General features: G+C 39.4%; 1 long non-coding RNA gene across 2 annotated transcripts in view; it reads left to right on the forward strand.

Annotated features, from left to right (window-relative positions):
- The window catches only part of LOC136296876 (uncharacterized), a 139738-nt gene that overhangs the window by 46569 nt on the left and 74186 nt on the right, over positions 1–18983 (forward strand). For both annotated transcript variants that reach the window (XR_010723022.1, XR_010723021.1), the window contains exon 2: positions 17834–17937. This is a non-coding gene — a long non-coding RNA (uncharacterized lncRNA). The remainder of the gene's footprint in view (positions 1–17833; positions 17938–18983) is intronic.

Genomic DNA, 18983 nt, shown 5'->3' on the forward strand with positions numbered 1-18983 from the left:
TGTAGAGGCAAATGACGTAGGCAGATGGACGTTAGTTGGTTTGCTCTGCTTCACCAGTAAAAATTCTTCCGGTCCTTCAGCATCAGAAAGCATTTATAGTGGGCTTGAGCAGCAAATTACAGTGCATCATCACTGTATTCAGTTTTCTGACTTGACAAATTCATATTAGAAAAAGGACCTGTACTTCTTTTACCCCCATCTGTAACAAGGCTTAAAGAAAAAGTTACATTTAAAATTGCTTCCGTGTTTTGTATGATCAGATAAGAAACTGTTGAATCAGGGCTGAAGTGATAGTATAGAAACTTAGGCATCTCCATCTCAAACCCTCATGGAAGCCTAAGTAAAAATCAAACAAAAAAAATAGGCTAAGCTCTAAGGGAATTTGAGTAATGAGCAATATGAAGGGATGGATCAAAAGCCTGTTGCAACATTCAAGTGCTCACACGGTTGTAACTGGGGTCCCTTTCTAATTTCTGTGACGGCACAGTGACTTAGTCTGCACTTTGGAGTAAGGTAGTGGACACTAATGACATTCAGCTACCAGCAAAGGAATTTAGGCAGTGTGAATTAAATAACTTGTATCGGAATTTTTTGAGGAAAGAAACACAGAAATAAGGAGGGGAGTTCAGTGTATAACGTTATGATACTCTGCCTGCACTAACAAACATTTTTCTGGCACAATGAAAATTTGTGTATCTGAACAGATGTAGAGTGAGATTCATTTCTGCTGCACATGCTCTGGGGTGATCAAACATCTTAGGATGTAAGAATGGGGAGTGACATGCCCAGAGTCGTGTGAAAGCGGGACATGAGATGGAACTTTACACTACAGTGGTGATAGGTTTAGTGATCTTATTGGCTCATAATTCTTGGTTTCTTTAGTTTGGGTGGGTTTTTTAAAAGAATGTTGTGACTTCTTAAATGGCCATCTGAGTACATCACTGCTCATTTAAAAATATTTTGGGGAAGAATTGATTAGATACCTGGAATGAGGAGAAAAGTTGGAGTTGTGAAAGTGCAACTTACATCAGAACCACCTAAAAATTAAAAAGCCATCTCCACCATTTTTAACTTAGTCTTATGATTTCCAGGTCAGTCAGAAGCTACCCGAGATGTATGGAATAGAAAAGGAAAATGAAATAGAATGTTTCCTTTTCTAGGGCACCAAAAGCTAATTTGGGAGAAACTAAGAGTTCCTTTAGCAGATCAGCAAATAAACCAGAAATTTCAAATGATCTTGACAGAACTTGTAGCTGGCATGATTTCGAAGGAGAGGTAGATGAAACATTTTAATAATGAACATCCTTTGCTGAATTATTTTTCCTTCACTGATGACACTTCCCGGACAAAGAATTAGGAGATTCTGTGACAAAAAATCTCCACCCTAATCTTGTTTCCTTCTATCTTTCTAAATAGCTCTGTGTCATAGGATTTGCTTATCAACTGTAACATTAGCATTAAAAATCCTTTTAGGTTCCTTGCTGTTATCCCAAGATGCCATTTTAAAGCACCAATCACTCTCTTCATATTGCATCTGCCTTCAATCAGTGGTGCATCTGATTTCACTATAATTATGTTATCATTTAGATTAAGCAGTATTTTGCTTTTTCAGTTGATTAGAAAATTAGCAGTTGAACACAGTATTCACAATAAAAATACAAACTAGATGGTAAGAAAAGAATGCTGGAGAACAGTGAGTGTTTAACAGCCTGTCTCTGGTTTTGAAGTCAGAAAACATTTTCTTGCTGTTGCCACAACTTCTGTAAGTCCTTGATAAAAATAAAGTATCAGTGCCTCGGAAACCAACAGCATGTTGCCCTGCAGAGGGTGGCTGTTCATTTATATGGTCACGGAAAATTTCCTTTTTGTTCAGTGTGTATAACTCCTACTTCTACCAATGAAACAGCTGCTTTGAAATTCCGTCCCTCCTTTCACCACAGTGTTTTTCTTAGAAATTCAGAAAAACAATAAGCTACTGTTTTCTGTTGTGGCTCACAATTCTGACTAATTCTTATTTGTGGTCAGCTCTGTACGCTTTGTGATGACATTGAGTCTGCAAATTATTGAATTGTTTAACAGATTCAGAGACAAGTGTTATGGAGTTAGGCCTGGTGAACCATATCAGAGGTAGAGGACCAAAGACTTTTATTTTAACTGCTCTTTGGCATTCCTTCTTTGATAGCAGTGTTAATCCTTCTTTTATAAAAGGAAATAATAGTAAACATTCATATTTCTAATAGTATTAGATGGACTTGTTGGAATGTCTCTGCTATAAGTTGTTCTTGCAAATAAGGGAGCAATGTATCTTTGCCACAGATCAGACTGATTTACTGTATGCTATGAGTACAGTTGTATAACCATCATGATCTGAGGCAAAGCAGATTGAACTGCCAGCTCTGCTACCCCACGTGCACCTTTATCATCTGGTCTGACTGACGACCTCCAGTTCCAAAAAAGCTCATGGGAAATTTTTCTTTTTCTTCCTGCCTGGGCATTCTCTATCATATCCTTTTCACAATCTTTTATGCAGATTTACTGTATTTTCTGAAAGAAGAAAGCATCAGGCACATTCTCTGTAAGCTCCAAATTCTCTACAACCTTCTCCTGTATTTCCACCCCAGAATACAATCAATCATGTGCTGTTATATATCTGTTATGGAATCAACTCCTAATGCCAAGGGGCTGACTTGTGACACACAGCATCTAATGCTTGGAAAAAAATGTCTAGCTCCTTGAGAGCTTTCTAGTAAATTAACCCAGTTCAAGCAGATAGAACAAGGTTCCAGTACTGAGAAATTAAACAAAACCAAACAGAATATATTTCCAGGTCATGCTTTTGCAAAAGTGCAGAAGATGGCACTGGACAGCAGGGAAAGGCACTTGATAAATATTCATCCTTTTAAATACATTGAATTTTAGACAGTATTGCCTTTTCAACATTGGCTCCTTTATTAGCTTCTCTACAGGTTGATATTCCATTGCAGAGTATAAAATAAACAAAAAAAATCAGCCCAATTCATGGTGAGCTTCCATTGGCCTTAGATGTCCAGCCTTATAAAACATAAAAAGGCAGTGTCTGTTACCACTCTCTGAGGGTCAGGTCTGTTTCTCCCCTGTAATCATGAACACATTTTGTGAACCTATCTGCTTGTTTTGAGAAGCCTGTGAAAGCAACCTAGGAAACCACAATGTCATCAACATTTTTCTAGCACATCTTTTCAGACTTCACAAGAGAGATAGTGGCATGAGTCTGCTACCACAATAGCACTGTAATGAAGTACACATTAAATTTATGCAGATGGCAGTTTCTTTCCAAGGAAGATGTATGGATGTTTACCATTATGAATATGAAATTGTTAATTGTGGATTTTGAAACTTCAGGAGGCATTTTGAGCATGCAATTTATCTTATGACAAAACATATCCTAATAGAGTTGTGTTGAGCTCTCAGAATGACAACACCAGCAGGGCAGTCAAGCAGACTGTCCCTGGGGAAAAAGAACTGTTTTACATCTGTCTGAATACAGTATTTCTCCTGGTTTTTCCTGGACTAATATTACAGATGTTGTGTTTGGAGCCACTAAGGGCACACAATGCTGCAAGCTGGTATCTGGTTCTGAAGGAGGCTCCGTGTCTGTGAAGAACACAAACCGTGTGTGTTAAAAGTCAGTTGTACTTCAGAAATGTAGAGATTCCCGATGTCTGGAATAGATATCCCTTCAAATCAGGCCTCCTTAGGTTAATATGCTGCAGCCTTCCCAGGTAAAACGGGGATGTGCTGGGATGGGAGTGTGGAGTCCGTGTCCCAGGCAGCAGGGAGGGCAGCGTGCGGAGGCCCCGGCAGCCGCCTCTGCTGCAGGGAGGGCACTGTTCCCTCCTGCCGTTGGACGGGCGGGGTTGGTGTCGGGGCTGGCTGATTTCAGTTTTGTTTGAGTCGCCTCTTCCTCAGCGCAGTCGCCCGATCTGCCTTCCCCGCGTGACTTGTTCTTGCCATGCTATAATAAACTGTTTTTAAACAAACAAACAAACGAAAACTATTAAAAATCTCCCAAACCAAAACAAACTTTTGCGGTCTTGAGATTTAGAATTAACAGTAACGTTTTTACGTTTTATAGACACTTAAAGATTTTAATTACAACTTTCTGTGATTGGGGATGATATCTACTTTTTTTTTCCTCTTTAACATTTTAGCTTACCGTCTTGGAAACGAAAAATGTAACTTTAAGTCCCTCTGTGAGAGGGGACAGGGATCACCAGGTGGCGTTGGATCACACGGACTTCCAGTGTGTTCTGTGCCGTGTGAGCTGCCGGGCAGTGGAGGGAGGATGCACCGCGGGGCTGGGTTCGCCGCAGCACCGAAAGTTTGCACGCAGCCTTTCCCTTTCACTTCAGCGAATGTTTGAGGCACGGCTGCTCTGTGTGATTCAGAGCATGCACGGCTAATGAAAAGGTTCACAGAAAAAATGCTGCTCACACTTGATAGAGAAAACTGTATAAAGAAATCGTGGAGTTGAAGCACCTCTATTGTTTTGTCTAAAAGCTTTATATGAAAAACTTCTTTTCCCCCTAGAACAGCAAATTAATTGAAAAAATATTTTAATCAAGAGCTGGTTGACTTACTGAGCATAAGGAAGCAGTATTTTGGACTAAAGTGCTTGAGCATTTTTTTTTCTTTTTTTTTTTCTTTTTTTTTTTTAAGTCCCTAAGAGGTCCACTTAGATTCTACACTTGTGGAAGTAGGACAGGACATTTACTGAGAGTTTTCTGCTTTAGTTAACTGCTTTTTTGCATTATTAAACAATGCAGTGAGACAGGAATAAAGCCAGAATAAATAACACACGTTTAATAGTGTAGTTAAGCATGGGACTAAAGTCAGTTTTTCCAAGAGGTGTATAAAACGTCAGCAATGGACATGGTCAAATACAATATCTGTAGCGTATCCATGACTCATGAGCTCTCGTATCTTCTCCACACAATTGACTAAGAAAGGTGGAGAAATTATCTTTTCTCATTGAAATTGTTTAGAGATTTCTGTTTCAGTGTCACACCATGCTCCCTTTCCCAGCTGCTGGTTGTTAGCACATGAAAACCCATTGTGCTCAGGTTCGAGTAGGTTCAAAAGCAGAGGTGGCACTGAGGATCCCTCTCTTCTTCAGAAAGCCGGTCAGAGAAGAGGTTCACACTGACTCTGAGAGCATTTAAAATTAACATCTTTTTCACATGGATAGCATTTTGTGGCAGATCATTCTCTTAATAAGGATCAATTACCTGGGGTTTTTTTGGGTTTTTTTTTTTTTGGCCTTTTTTTTTTTTTTTTTTTTTTTGCTTTTTTTTTTGAGAATCCAGTTGTATGGAGCAAGTCTCACGGGAAGTGTAAGATTATGTTTTTAAACCATTAATTTCTTCTGATTATCATACTGCTTTCCTCGTGCTAATTGCTAAACCCGGTGGGATCTCACTAACATGAGATACAGCCAGGAACAGACAACAAAATCGGAAGATAGCAGAGGTGGTGATTTTAAACCCCACTGCCAGGCTTGTGGCACAGTACTGAGAAATGGAAAAGGCCAGTCCATCTCTCTTCCTGCTCTGTATTGTCCCCACAGCACATTGTGAATGTGTTTTGTCTCCTGTGTTTTATGGCTTTCGCATGATGTAGGGAGTTTCCACACTTCCCTGAAGAGATTGTTCCATAAACTTGTGCAATTTATTGTGAGATGCTTTGCTGGTGTTCTACTGTAATTTCCTCATTACTGAGATATAATTATCAGTAATGTAATTATATATACTGTAAGGGATTTCTTTTCTCTCTGTGGTATTTACACCGTCTTTTAGAATCATAACCATTTTTCTTTGCAAGCCTTTTAGCTAATACATGCATTTATGGCTTATTCTTTAAATGGTTCAGCATTCTCTATTCAACCTTTTTTCCTTTTAGTAAAAAAAAAATTAATGCATCATGGTAAAATGTGACTTGTTTTAAATTAAAAACTTTCAGCTGAGCAAAACTTTGCCATCAAAAACGGTTTTTTAAAGAAGGGAGGATAACAGAAGTTCTCTGAAAATGCTTCCTTCCCTCCAAACCATCAGGTTTTTGTTGTTCAAGAATAAGTAATCCCCTGATTACCCGAAGGTCAGTAGTAAGTGTATAGGTATACTTATTTTATTTGTATATATATATATATATATATATATATATAATATGCACTCACATAAATTGCTTTCTTGGCAGTGTTTACACATAGGTGCTGATAACCAGGTGTTACAGATACTATTATGCATCCATCAGATATATTATGCAAGTAAAAATACCTTTCAGAGTGACTGTCATCCACTTGCTGCTTTTAGGGTAGTCATGCTCTGCTTTTCCATGTGCTGCACCAAGTCTCCTTGTAGGATATGGCTGGCATTATTTCCCTAACTTGGATGCTGTGAATCTCTCTTTTGTCCCTGCTCTCCCAGCCCTGTCTACAACAGTATAATATGTGCTTGTTTATAGTACTGGCTTTTAAAGCTCTTTTTACTTTACTAATGAGAAACTTGCTCTTTTCTTTGGTGGCGGTCATCATGGGATTACCCAGCAAAAAACAATTGACTAAACAAAAGTTTCCCCATGACTTGGGGTGCTCCAAGTGGAGGATATTAGTGTAAAGAACTGCAGGCTTGATGTAATGAAAGAGAGTATTCCTGCAGGATTTGTTTGTCGGGGAAAGGAACTCAGTGTCTGTTGCCAAGAAACTGTCACACTTGCCTTAATTATGATTAACAACATACACGTGTATCTGAGAAGATTTTTTCCTCATTGAGTTTTGTAGGATGTCCATGTCATTGCTAAATATTATTTCACTGACATCTGCTATTGTAGTTTTTTATGATAAGAGCTGGTCTCTGGTGCATCATCCATCTATGCAGAAAAATTATTTGCATTGCCAGCATCTATTGCCAGTTTCAAATGTCTTTCTCAGCAGATTTCTGTTCTAGGTAGCACCAAACTGCAGTTATTTGTGTAGCTCTTGGCAGCTGTATAGTCTAATCCTGGTCAAGAGGGGAAAATTGCTTTGAACCATGAGAAATAATGCTGGGGCTGTTTGTGAGCAAGGTATTTATCAACATATTGAGCAACTGGCTCTAAACCAACCAGAGTAGTTCATAATCTCTATTGATGAACTGCTCAGACTTGTAATGGATGCACTAAGTTTGCATTGTAGAGTTTCTTATTGAGCCTTTTCTCTGTCTTATTTGTTGTAAGAGGAATGTCAATAATGCATGATACATTTTTAAAGGAAAAGTACAGTCTGGTCCATACATTATTTGCTTACAAGGATGCTTTCAAACACCTAAATTCCAGGATCATAATTATTATTACAGCCAAATTAACTGCTATAGGTTCTTTTTTTACAGTTACTTTATATTCAAAAATTATTGTATTTTCTAGGAGAAGCCAAGGGAAATCGAGGAGAAATCAATAGAAACCAATGATGGTATAGTCTAAAAGAAACTACATATTGAGAAATAAGCCAAGAAAATTTATACCCACATTATTTCATAGAATCACAGAATAGTCAGGGCTGGAAGGGATCTCTGGAGATTATCCAGTCCAACCCCCCTCCCCAGGCAGGGTCACGTGGGGCAGGTGACACAGGAATGTATTCAGATGGGTTTACAATGTCTCCAGGTATAGATATACATATACACACGCTTCTATATACATGTTTGTATGTATGCACACACGCACACATATTAAGGCTGTCCAGACATTACTAAACTTACATAATTTTCACTTTCTCATTCTCTTCATCCCATTGTGTTGTGCAGGTAGAGTTATTGGTCATACTTCTCCTAAGTCAGCAGTAGAGAACTCTATTTCTTGTTAATTAGACATTTAAGCTTTAATTGGCAGCACTTAAGACATTGTTAGGGAGTGTACAAAGCCCTCACTCACCGGGAATCGAATTGGCAATTGATCTAATCAATGGTTTGTACTCCAGAAGCATTTACTTATTCACAGCTGAGTGGCTCCAAAGGACAACTGGTTTAGGTACTTGCAGATATCCAGTAAGGTGCAGGAGAGCATGGCTACAATTTGGACATCTGACTGGTTTCCAGTGGGAAATACGTATGTGGGCACATTTTGAGTTATAGTGTACATCTGCATTTTCAATGGAAATGTTTTTTTAAATGAATCTCAGTGCATGAGGAAAATGGAAGAGGTGTTTCACTGGGAGTGCCAAGCCAGGTCACAGAAAACCTCTTAACAAATATTTCTGTTTCCTGGGGAATGAGTGAGGAGGGGGAGTTTCATTCAGACTTGAGGATATAAAATCAAATGCAATTTGGAAAAAAAAGGGAATTTTTAAAAATCCCTTCCCTTTGGAATTACTGGGATACTGTTTTTCCTTCAGTAGTATTTACAATCTTTCTTTGTTTTGCTCCAAATGGTTTGAAAGCCAGTCTTGCCCACTGTTTATCTGTCACTTCAGCTCCCTGGGAGCTAGTGCAGTGTTTATGAGGACTATTCTGCAGTGTTATACATTGCTCTCACATATCCATTCTGGAGCAGTAGCAGTGGCATCTTGGCAGTGAGGTACAAGTCTGACCTGAACCCCTGGTGCTTGTATTACTGAACCTCTGAGCTGATTTGACCTAGACATCAACTGCCCTGTTAGTGTTTTACAGGGTTTTCACATCCAGGAGAGAATTCTAAGACATTTTGCCCACTGAAACTACAACTGACCTCAGTTGCTCAGGTTCCAGGGTTGGATTCATATCCCTAAAAATGCTGATTCCACTCAAGGCACCTGAAGCTATGACTGCAGCAAGGCAGGTTCAGCTGGCTGGGCGTCACTCCACAAACCATGGGTTACACCTGGCCTGCAGCTACAGCAGGGACCTTGGCTGGGACCCCCTGCACCAGAAACTGGGACGGCCCTACTCAGCCTCTTTTCCCTGAGCCGCTCACCAACTCTCCTTCTCCTTAGCACCCAGGAAGGAAATGTAACCTTTAGTTGCTGGGGCTCGTATTTCAACCAGCACACTTGGCAAGCATTTTTCAATTCCATTCTTGTAATCAGGATTGTGTGCTACTCCTGTATACAGAAGGAGAGGGTCCTTGGCAATGAGATGAATGTTGAATGTTAATTTCTTTCTGCAGTGTTGCTCTTCGAGGCTCTGTCACAGGTACCAACTGAAAATTAACTTCCCAAACTCACAAAATTTCTGAGGGCATTTAGCCTCTGTGTTGGGAGCTGACAGTGCCTGATCTTTAAAAACCTTTCTTCTCATGGTTCCTGCTGAGCCTCATAGCACTTTTCTAGATACTCCAGAGAATGGGTTGGAGGGGAATTTCTATGTTAGAGTGAAGGTGCTTCTTGTGTCATAATCATCACCCTGCTAGAGCAGGCTGCCTAACTCAGCTTCAAGAGTAGAGAATCTGTGCCAGGAAACTCAGGCAAGCTCTGTTCTGTCTGAACGGGCTCATACTGGGTTGTATTCTGCCTTTGGGCATAGGTTAGATCTGCACCTTTTACCACGAGCACTTCAAGAAGCTGTGGGCAAGCACGTGGACAGAGATTAGCCTCCCCTGACAGATTTGTAGAGGATCGATTGTGAAAGCTGTCTGGACACTTACCTTGGTGGGCTTTGCAAGCTGAATGAAAACACTGAGCAAGGGCTAAAAATTTCCATTGCAGATATAAGTGATTCACTGGGTTCAGTGTGCTTTTATGTGCAGACTATTTAGGGCTTATTTTTTTTTAAGTATCCACTCAAAGCAGTGTAAATTTATTTTTTTTCCTAGAGTTTACTTTACCCATGTTACTTTTGTAGTTGTTCTGAAGCTTTCAGTTCTGAGCTTGCAAGAGTTCAAGAAGTTACACAGTGTAGGGAAGATATCCTATAGCTCTGCAAAAATCTGCATATTTTTCACTATGTGAGTGCATATACTATTTTTTTATATAATAATCACTGAAGCAGGTGCTGAGCTCCAAGAAATTCAATTGCAAATAATTTCAACCATGTTCCTTAAGTAGCAGCTCAAGTAACCTGATGTGGTGATTTTTCAGTAAGAAAGTTACTCTTAGCCACCGTTTTTATTCAAGCTGACTTTGGTGAAAGAGGGCTGCTTGTGGCCATATCATTGGCATTAGTCCCCCTGTCCCTGACCCAAAGCCTTTTCTAAAGCTAATCTTCAGAGAAACCCATGCTACATTTAACTTTGGTGTCTCTCCCGTGGATCTCAAATTTAACCAGACACGGCCGATCTGAATATTTCCTGCATGTTAAACAGACCATTGTAAGCCTTTTCCTCCAGGCTAGATTGTTATAAATGCTGTTTATGATCCTGCTATGACAACTGTGAAGGACATGGCAAAGAATTTATCACAGGATTATTCATCCACCATCAGAATACCTAATAAGATTCTAAATGACCCAAGATGATAATAAGATCTAGCTTGTAGCAATAAGGTATTAATAAACTGGGTTTTTTTCAATAAGGAATTGTCCTGGCATCATTACCCTGACATATTTGTTTTCCTTCTATTTTGCTGGTAACATAGCTCTAGTGCTTTATACAGCAAATTTATAAAACCCCATGATGTATGAAAAATACACCACATATGAAGTGGAACCCATAGGTTAAAGGCAAGAGCATTCTGTTTGCCTATGCCATAAAAAGACTAGATTTTTTAAGTCATAGATCCTAATTTTTCCATGCTCTTTCACTTCGTATTTTAAAATTGTATATAGAAGAATACATGCCCTACATGCAAGGCCATAATTCAGATGAAGAGATTTTGTCAAAATCATAAACCCAGAAAGTGCAGGTCGGGTGATTAATGACTGGCAATGGAACCCTGAAGTCATCCTGAGCTGGAATCACACCTGCAGTCTTTATTTGCAATGTCTCAGACTTTAAAACCATTAGCTTCCTGGGGGGAAAAGAAAAAACTTATACACTGGCATAAAAAGCTGGCAATTTCTGTTGCTGTGAAAATGACAGATGAAAAATATATGAATGTGCAACTGGTCTGATTAGGCAAATAGTCTGGGATCTTCAGGAAGACCTGATGTCGGTACAAGCTGTTCCTGTGCACTGCTGACTCTCCGCTCCCCTCCCAGTGCTGGGCTAGGGATCTTCCAGCTTCAGTGGCCACCACTGGCCCCACAGGAAGGACTTTTAATGGGAAGAGAAGACTGTCTCAACATGGAGTTTCTGAGGAGGTGAGAGGTGCCAAGGATAGGAAAGAGCAGATGTGTAAAACTGCTACTTATCCACTAAACCTGTTGAACTGGTGATAAAAAGCTACATTACTCCTTGAAAATGCAGAGCTATTATAGTTTGCACTGGCTGATCTCAAACTCTTACAGGTTGGTTCCCCTCCTGCATTTATAGTATGGGAAGCATGAAACAGGTGGATTGTTTTGCTCAGAGCTCTGACCTGAGGCAGTGACAGAATAGTAATTCCTGCTCTCAGTCAGTTACTCTGCCCATCAATCTACATCATGACCAAGGTCATTTTCTTAAACAGCCAAAGATGGGTGTACATCTCATTATCACTTAAACTTTTATCAAAAGTTTATTCAAGCTGGAGAAAAGTGAGATTTGGTGCAGAACACCATAAACTCTAGGGTATAAAAGGGATTTGGATTATTTGAGCTCTTTGCTTTCAGTCATGTTCCTGGTTGGAGAATTGAGTGGTTGCAGTCAATGACCTGGTGACCTTGCAGAGCTAGTTCATGAAAAAGTAAGCTAGTATGGGACATAAAACACTTGTGCCACTTTTCATTCCCAAAGTTCCTTTGGGAACACTGGGAGATTGCTCTGCCTTATTTCTTCGTCTGGAGAAAGAAAATAAAAATATTTCCTAACTTAAGGGAAGATTGTGAAGACAACTACCAAAAATTACAGTAATGGAAGTGCTCAGAGAGTAGTGGAATGGAAGCCTTGTAAAAGTCTAATGAAGTCTCATTTCTGAAGGAGTAGCTGGTGCTGTGTGTATTAGACTTTCTTTCTGATGCAGCAGAAGTAACCATTTGCACGCCTATTTCCCAAATGTAAAATGAAGATTGTGTGTTTCTGTGGGTGCCATAGGTACAAAGGGAATATGTGCTAAAGTGGGCATGTGTGAAATTAAAGGATAGATCTGAACAGACAATTCTAATTGAAAGAGGAGTGGGATCAAGGCTTTGATCCCATTTAATTGTCTTTTCCTCACTGACCTCTGATAATTTTTAAGCTGCTATTCACTGAAAGCTTCTGTTTTCTAACAATCCTCTTTTACAGGAAATAAGCAGGTCATTAGAATTGTTGGGAAGTAAGTAGCAAAATATGTTATATGTTTTGTCTCATCCTGTCTGATGGAATTCAACTTGAGTCATTCAACATCAACACATCTGGGATGTGTTAATGGTGCTAAAATAAACATGCTAGGAAGTTGTAGTCACAAGTGACAATTCCTTTACTTGACTGGACCAATACATTTAAAAACACACATCTTCAGAATTTTCCCATTATTTATAGAAATTCTGTTGACATTATAGTATGTGGAGATTGGTAAAATTTTATGGAGAAGGGGCTTGTGTCAGCTCTGATGAGCTCTGGAAATAGGAAATTTAGAATTCCCTTTGCTTTGACAACTCTTGTATGTCACCCCTTCCAGCCTGATCAGTCCCTTTGCAACCACTGCTGTTCTCTGTGTAAAATGTGAGAACACAAGAGTGAGAGAAGATAGAGTCAAGAACAGGAGAAACTATATAAAGGATGGCTGAGGGGAGAGGGTTAAAACAAAATATTTTTGTCTGTTAAGCTGAGAAGAGTACTTGTTGCTTTGGGGATTGGAACTACAGTGAGTGGCTCGAGAAAGCTGTTAATTTCTAGTGTTTTCCTCTTCTGCTATGGATGATTTCCTGGAAAAATTGAATACTTACAATAGTGCAGTCTGGTAAAATCCCTTCCTGGTTTTGGCACCTGCTTATTGGGCTGTCCTTCAGATATGTTTGGGAAAGGGGGTATTTTGTGAAAGCAAATTGTGAGAGTGCAGGGTGATCCTCAGTTTTCTAGGAAGCGGAAGAAGTTTTCCCTTTCAATTAAGAGATTCTGTGAAAGCTGTAGAGAGAGAGAAAAGCAAACACTGTCTAAGCAAGTTGCGAAGTTGTCTGGGACCAGCACCTCATAGGAACCAACAGCATTCCATCAGTAATGCTGGGAACAACCAGGAAACAAGAATCACAGCTTCCCTTGGTCTCTCCTTTCAGGAGATGTGTATGGCCTTACTCTTTCTCCACCTACAGTTCCCATCTCCCACTCTCCTAGGAGCCCTGCTGCTCCACCCAGCCTTGGAGAGCAGGAACGTGTTTCCCAGCGCTGCAGCCATGGAGCTCAGGAGCTCCTTGCACAGCCAGGCCCTGCAGGCGCCAGCAGGAAGTTGTGCTGCTGAGAGGCAAGAACCCAACCACAGTGTCTGAAATGGACATAAAGACCTGTAAATATGGGAGGGGCAAGTCAAAAAACGGGTTCAGCTGCCCCTCCTTGTGCATCAATGTCACTGACAGCCTGAAGATTTTGTAGGATTGTGGTAAACCACAACTGATATTCTGGAACAGAAATGTGTTCTGGTCCCCAGTGCCTTGTATTTCGGACTGTTTAGGCTGGTTCTCTGCTACTGTATCTCCAGGGAGTCTTCAAATGTCATTCTTAATTTTGTCTAATTCTCTGTGTCTTGCTGTCAGCAATGCCAACACAATAGAGAAAGTAGGCTAAAAAAGGAGAGAAGGCATGTTGATATTTTTTTCCTTTAAGTTCTCAAAATAAATTAAGAAGAAATATTTATCTCTGTAGTATTTCAAATCCACTGTATTGCTTCATCTGCGTAAGTCTGCTTTCTCTGTTGTGTCCTATTTAGCTCTAGTAAGTCACACGCATATTGAGGGCAAATAGTGGGTACAAATCTGACAGAAAGCTAATGAGCTCTCCTGTGATTATCAGTAAGGACTATGACTCATTAAATCTCATTTCCTGAGAAAGTCCACATGAGTAGAGGAAATTATCTGGAATGAAGGTCTGAAAACCTAATTCAATCAGATTTATAGGTGTTCTTGTTGCAACAAAATAAGGAAAACAGAGGAACGTTCTAATGAGAGCTTTTGGTCACTGTTCAGAGAGAGGGGTCTGTTTCCCTTTTATTCAAGATTCAGACAAAAGAGCTGCCCTTCTCCCAAAGTAGCAGGTTGATTGATACGTGTTGTATTTTCACTTTGCATTTTAGATGCGTGATACAACTGTTATAAGAAATAGATGTTGTATGCAGCGTGACTTCCATTCAGAACCGTGCTTAAAAATGAACCTGGCTTGTCCAGTTTTTGGTAGGTTGCGATTGCCTTGATGCAGTGTTTTCTTCTTGGGATGCACATCTTTGAGTGGTACATTTTTTGTACATTATTTAAAGAGGAAAAGCCTCTTCCCTGTTGCAGTGAAGAAGAAAAATATTGATTTTAATGAGCTTTGGCTCACCCTCTGATTGAGCAGCTTTTAAAGAAGTTTTTGACAGTTTCTATCTTCGCGTAGAGATGTGCGGACACAATCTCCCATTATGTTGGGTACTAACATTCCATGGATGTGACAAGGAAAGCGTTGGTGTGGTCTCATGGAGTGAATAGTAGAGACCCATCACTGCCTGACAGGTGGGGAACACAGGCAGCTCTTGCATTTGTAGTTCAGTGTGATCTGAAGGCCTCAGCAGCTGAGCCCACTTGCCTTCATTACTAGATTCTTGCTGCTGGGAGGGACCTCAAATTGATTGCACCAAGCTTTGGGTCTGTTTAAATAATCGGCTTTTTGGGATACTGTGATGTGATGATATTTGATCCTGCTGGCACTAAATTATCTTGGAACAGAGAGATTAAAATAATATTACTATTTACCAAACAGAAATGTATAGTTTAGTTTGATCTCAGAAGCTTGGATCAGAAATGAGCCCGAGTTGAACATCTGGGGAATAAGAACACTGGTGCCTTTCGGAACAGCTCTGAGTTTTTTTTCAGGGTTTTCATCTGAACTTTTAGGTATATAAAAGTGTTATTTGCTTAATTCAAATCCACTTCTTCTGGCATGAGAGTGAGGAATATTGATGTTTGATCCAGACACAGTTTGAAGAACATGACAGAAAACTGAATGTAGGAGACATGCTTTTCATGTGGACACCTTAGCACCTCTACGTTAGGCATTCCATTTTTGTATGCATTTCCAGAGAGTTGAGTTTTTGTTGAAGGGTTGTTTCCCTCCATTTTAGCTGTTCCCAGTTCCATCCTGCTCATTACATGTCATCTATGGGATTCAGGAATTAAACAAAAACCCTAGGAAAATCTGCTGCTGTTTATAACTTGAAAAAGCATTTATTCATGTGAAGATATAAGGTAGGAGTTAGAGACAAGCAGTTGTTTATGTGCTATGAATCACATTTTTCTGTTTGGGAAATGAAAGTTATTTGGAGATTCTATGTGTTTGTCAATGGAATTTGCTCTGGGACTGTTTTTTATAATGACAAAAGAAATCCTGTGCTATGTTCAATACAAAGATGAGAAAAATTATGAATTCTTACTCTACTGGGGAACACAGCCAGAGAAACAAAGGAGCTAGAGAAGTGTAAATGTTCCTCTGGTAATATCATCTGAAATGATGCTTCAAAAATGCCATTTTTAACCCTGTGGTGGGAAAGACTTTGCAACACCAGCAGCAAGTTTCCTTATCTAGCATGTGTGAAATTCTGAGGCTTTATATGATAGATTAAATTAAAAACCAGTAAGGGATGGGAAAGTCAGAAGATTATCTTGAGGGTTTTGCTGGTTTGGTGGTGGGGTTGTTTTGGGGGTTGTTGTTGTTTTTAGATTGGAAATTGAAGCTTAATATCTGAAAGACTAGAATGATAAAACATTAAAAAGAAATGTTTGGAAGGGCCTCGGAGTTATAATACTGCAGCCCAAAGGGGGCTCTTTAAAACTCTGGTGTCCCCTTAACTATCATCATTACATTCTGCACCCAAACTGGCATCCAGGATTGGGAGCACAGCTTTGCATAAGGACGTATAGGATATTTCATATGGACCACACTGGGATTATGGCAAGGAGTGATGTTAAATCAGTAAACAACCATTCCATGTATTTTCTTGAAAGCATATCCATATTTTAGGCTGATCTCTTTTGGGCTGTGTAGGGGATCTGGATTGTTCTGTTTATTGGTATCTGACAACAGTGGTCAAAGATCTTGCTGGTACTTGGGGGGTAATATATAATATCATATTAGTGAATGAAAGGTTCTTGTGCTAATGCTCTGACAGCTTCTGTTTTGGAAAAACACTGTTGAGAGCTATATTAAAGTCTAGAGAGGTTGATTGGTTGTGTGATGTGAATAACTCCATTTAATGCTAGCATCACATTGGAACCAGACCCCTCCAGGCTGATTCACTGCCTCATTAGAAGCCCGTGAAATTCCTTCAGCATCAAGTACTGTGTTTAGATGTGTTTTGTTTTGCAGACACTCTATTTCTGTGTAAAATGTAGAATTTTCAGAAAAGTCTGGAAAAGAGTGACTGCAAGAGGACAATCCAAAGGTGGCAGAAACATACACCAATGTCAGCCATGTGCCAGCAGACTTTTGGTTAAAGATTGAAGAACATGTGATGAAGGGGAAGGGGCTTTGATATATTAATAACATTGAAGCATAATCAATTTATACACTATCTTCAATTTACAAAGATAAGCCTGAAATCCATCAGATTGTCCTATCATAAGCACACACTGGGTATTTGTTCCACCTAATCCTCACTGGTAATCCACTTTCCAGAATGGATAAATCAGGAGCAGAGTTACTGCATAAGATTACTAAATTACTATTTCAAAATTTTCTTAAGCTAAAGGTGGACATCTTGCCTGTCAGTCAATCTGCCTGTCGTTTTTTCCACTTCTCATTGTGCAAGAGACCGGCTTTTTGGCAAAGTGATAATAAAATTGTAACCAAGTCCAATTTTTCAAATCAAAAGCGAGAACTCTGCTTTGGGGCTCCATTTTCTTTCTAAGAGTCTAATGAGGAGGGACAGGCAATTATTATTATTTATTTCACTAATTAGCAGGATAATCATTCACTGTAAAACTCTTCAGTGTTAGAAATATGTTCTTTGTACACTTTGTTTAACAGTTTCCTTTTTATCAGACGGAGCCACTGTACGACATCTATTATTAGTGGGGCAATGGGGGCCGCTTGAAAAAAAAAAAAGGGAAAAAAAATAGAGGGATCATTTTTGATCTACGAAGATAATGCAACAAGAAGCAACAGTTCATAAAAACATCTCCTTTCAGTCTCTGAAGACATAATGCTTTATGATAACCATAAAACATTTTAGTGCAAAATAAATTGCTGTCCTATTCAAATCCTTAAATGTACTACAGTGGATGTCACTGAAGACATACAGCTATTTTTTCCAATACTGAGATATATTTTATCATAATTTGTAGTGTAGGTGACAACCTTGCACACATGATTGCCTTTTCTTGCTTAGTTAGCTTGCCAAGGTCAGAGTCCTTTGGCCTTTTATGGATGTAGAACTATTAGGAAATAAACAGGATAACCAAGTAGTGTAAAGACAAAATTTGTTTCCTTGACTGGTTAGTCATATACCCCTAAAGATTTCATAGTGTTCTGACTATGTGCTTAAAGGAAATTATGTCTTTTAAAATGCTGTAATAAACTCTTCTCACTTGTGAAACACAGGCAATTTTTCTCATTTTCTATCTTCCTTTCTTTCTAATTTTTGTTTAGTTATGTTTTCTCTTTTCTCTTCCAGCTAATGAATGGTACATTGGTTTTGGAGCTGCTGTCAGGAGAACAAGGAGTGGCAATTAATGGAAAATAGGGCAGCTACAGTTCAGCCCAGAAGCCTTGAGTCAGGTAAGCACCTCAGTTTCCTCATAGCTGAATTCTTCTGGTGTCATTTCATATTGTGCCTCTGGTGAGGTTCTTGGAACAGGCATTCCCAAGGAGCTTCTAGAATTTCATATTCACTTTTTGCATCAAAGCAGTGGAGAAGAGAGTTTATTGTAAAGTACTTTGGTGTTACTTCTGCTGATGATTATGCCAATGTAGGACTGCATGGAAAGGGCGTAGGAAAATGTAATCATGGTGGCCTATCTAGTAAAATCATTTAGGAGATACATCCCCACGCCATAAAACTATTTGCCTTAACTGGTGTGTTTAGATCTGATATAAAGTGTCATAGGGAATGGAATGGAATGGAATGGAATGGAATGGAATGGAATGGAATGGAATGGAATGGAATGGAATGGAATGGAATGGAATGGAATGGAATGGAATGGAATGGAATGGAATGGAATGGAATGGAATGGAGAAAAAAAAGAAGTTGGTAAAGTCTCTATGGAGCCATAGAAATGTGTAAGACCTGGTTGGTGACATTTCTGTAAGTTCTGTACTAGTGTGAAGGAATAATCGTAAAATGCCCTTTATATGTTTCCCTTTAAAATACACTGAAGTTTTTGAAATAGAAAATAGGCTACAACAAAACTTTACATTCTCTCTTGAGTTTTTGGGGTGAAATTGTGCCTCTAAGGGAACCAGTAGGGTCTTTAATGTAAGTGAAACTTCAGCCATGAATGTGGATTTATTTGTGTGGTGATGATGTATTTAAAAGTTGGGGTTTTTTTTCCCACTGCATTGTGGAAGACCCTTTCTTCCATGATTAGTGAACACAGGCTGCTAGCATTCAGTGTCTTAACAATATCCTGAAAGGATGGGTGAAAAATTGTCTGGTAGTTTGCTTCAAATGACTGTTTCCCCAGATGAAGGATCCAACTTGAAAAGTTCAGTAATCCATAGAGATTTCATGATTTGGAAGAATGATATTTGAGTTTGTAGACCTCTGCAGTTGTGTGAGCCAGCTCCTGTGAGACTCTTGGCAGGACAAGAATTTCCATTCTTTC

This window comes from Chamaea fasciata, unplaced genomic scaffold (assembly GCF_029207755.1).
Source record: "Chamaea fasciata isolate MVZ Bird 193981 ecotype frontalis unplaced genomic scaffold, bChaFas1.0.hap1 SCAF_14, whole genome shotgun sequence".
In the NCBI taxonomy this organism is placed as follows: Eukaryota; Metazoa; Chordata; class Aves; order Passeriformes; family Sylviidae; genus Chamaea; species Chamaea fasciata.